Genomic DNA, 2210 nt, shown 5'->3' with positions numbered 1-2210 from the left:
CTCCCTCTCCTCTCTCTCTCTCTCGCGCGCGCGCTCTCTCTCTCTCTCCCTCTCTCTCTCTCTCCGTCTCTCTCTCGTTAATTCCCCCTCTCTCTCTTTATCTCTCTTTTTCTCTCTTTAATTCCCCCTCTCGCTTTATCTCTCTATCTTTTTTTCTTTTGCTCGCTCTCTCGCTCTCTCTATCTCTCTTTTTCTCTCTTTAATTCTCCCTCTCTCTTTATCTCTCTATCTTTCTTTTTATTGCTCGCTCTCTCATTCTCTCTCTATTTTTTTCTCTCTTTAATTCCCCCTCTCTCTTTTTTTCTCTCTTTAATTCCCCCTCTCTCTTTATCTCTCTATCTTTCTCTTTTTTGCTCGCTCTCTCTCTCTCTCTCTTTTTCTCTCTTTAATTCTCCCTCTCTCTTTATCTCTTTATTTTTCTCTTTATTGCTCGCTCTCTCTCGCGCTTTCTCTCACATTATCTCTCTTTAATTCTCCCTCTCTTTTATCTCTCTATCTTTCTCTTTTTTGCTCACTCTCTCGCTCTCTCTCTCTCTCTCTCTCTCTCNCGCTGTTATCTCTCTTGTACCCTTTCTCTCTCCTCCTTCTCCTCCTTCCTCCCCTCCAATCACATAGCTCTGCGGTATTTATCTACCTCGAATTTATTTCCCACCTCTCAGGCGATATACCGGAATATTCTCCGGCCCTCCTCCCCCACTTTTCCCCACTAATTCTCCTCCCCAGCCTCTCTTTCCCTCCACGCTCCTCCCAGCTTCCCTCTTTTCTGCCGCGCCACCTCTCCACGCCCTTCCACCTTACCTCCACTTCCCCCCGTGTTCCCCATTCCTACCTCTCCTCCCTCCACCTCTCCCACTTCCCCCTTGTCTTCCTTTCCCAGCCTCTCCATCTCTCTACCCTCGCCCTCGCTCCCCCCACTTCGCCTCCAGCTTTTCTCCTTATCCACACTCCTCGCCTTCCATACCACCCTCCTACCCACTTCCCACCCTTCCATCTCTCCCCAAAAAAAGCCTTTTGCCTTCCCATTTCCTCTTAGCCACCCTCACTCCCACTTCCCCGCCTTATCCTCCTTCCTACCTTTCCTCCCTCCACCCTGACCTCCCCACTTCCCCCCTTTCTCCTTCCCACCTCTCCTCTCTCCACCCTCCTTCCCCCCCACTTCCGCCACCCCTTCTGCATCCTCCCCACCTCTCATGTCCTTCCTCCCCCTGCACTCCCCTCCCCCATTATCCCCCTATTCTCCTTCCCACCTCTCTACTCTCCACTCCTCACTTCCACTCTCCTTCCTCACCTCCTCCCCAACTTCCCCACGATTCTCCTTCCTACCTCTCTCCTCGCCCCACCCTCCTCCCCCTTCCCTTTCTTCTTCCCCACCTCTCTGCTCTCACCTCCTTCCACCATCTTCACCCCCAGTTTCTCTCTCCAACCTTTCCTCCCTCCACTCCGCCCCACCTTTCCTCACCTTCCACCCTGCCTCCCACTCCCGCTTTTCTCCTTCCCGACCTTCTTCTCCACCCTCCTTCCCACCTCTCCTCCCTCCACCCTCCGCCCCACTTCCCCCCTTTCTCCTCCCCACCTCTCTTCCCTCCACCCTCCTCCCCACTTCCCCCCTTTCTCCTCTCCACCTCTCCTCCCTCCACCCTCCTCCCCACTTCCCCCCTTCCTCCTCCCCACCTCTCTTCCTTATAATAGAATAATAGCAATGATAAAAAACTAATAACAGCATAAATATAATGATAATCGTAGAAATAATGAAAAAAATTACAACAACGATAGAATAATAGAATAGATATATATAATGTATATGTATATGTAATACATAATATGTAGCAATGATAGGAAAATCATAATGATCGTACCAATTTTTTATTTTATTATAATGTCGTGGAAAAGTTTGGGAGAGGTTGGAGTAGTGAGCGGTAGGCGTCTTTGATGGCAGCGCCGCGCCTTGGCGTGCTAGTAAACTAAACGATAAAGTTTCATGTGGGTCGTATACAGGAAGGAATAAAACTTTAGGTTTGTGTTGTACGTGTCCTAACTGCACTCGTTCCTGTTTATAAGTAATTACTCTCCCACCAGTATCTATCTGTGTATCTCTTTCTCGCTCTCCGCTCTCTCTCTCTCACGCTCTCTCTCTCTCTCTCTCTCTCTCTCTCTCTCTCTCACGCTCTCTCTCTCTCTCTCTCTCTCTCTCTCTTTCTCGCTCTCCGCTC

At 49.7% G+C, this 2210-nt stretch overlaps 1 protein-coding gene across 1 annotated transcript in view; it reads left to right on the top strand.

The window, feature by feature from the left end:
* LOC106809483 (sodium/calcium exchanger 1-like) overlaps positions 1-2210 on the top strand; it is a gene marked incomplete at its 3' end in the record, with an annotated part of 31355 nt that overhangs the window by 26005 nt on the left and 3140 nt on the right. The window lies entirely within an intron of this gene.

This window comes from Priapulus caudatus, unplaced genomic scaffold (genome assembly GCF_000485595.1).
Source record: "Priapulus caudatus unplaced genomic scaffold, Priapulus_caudatus-5.0.1 Scaffold358, whole genome shotgun sequence".
Taxonomy (NCBI): domain Eukaryota; kingdom Metazoa; phylum Priapulida; class Priapulimorpha; order Priapulimorphida; family Priapulidae; genus Priapulus; species Priapulus caudatus.
The sequence above is the reverse complement of the archived record's forward strand: the minus strand, read 5'-3'. Positions and strand labels throughout refer to the sequence as shown.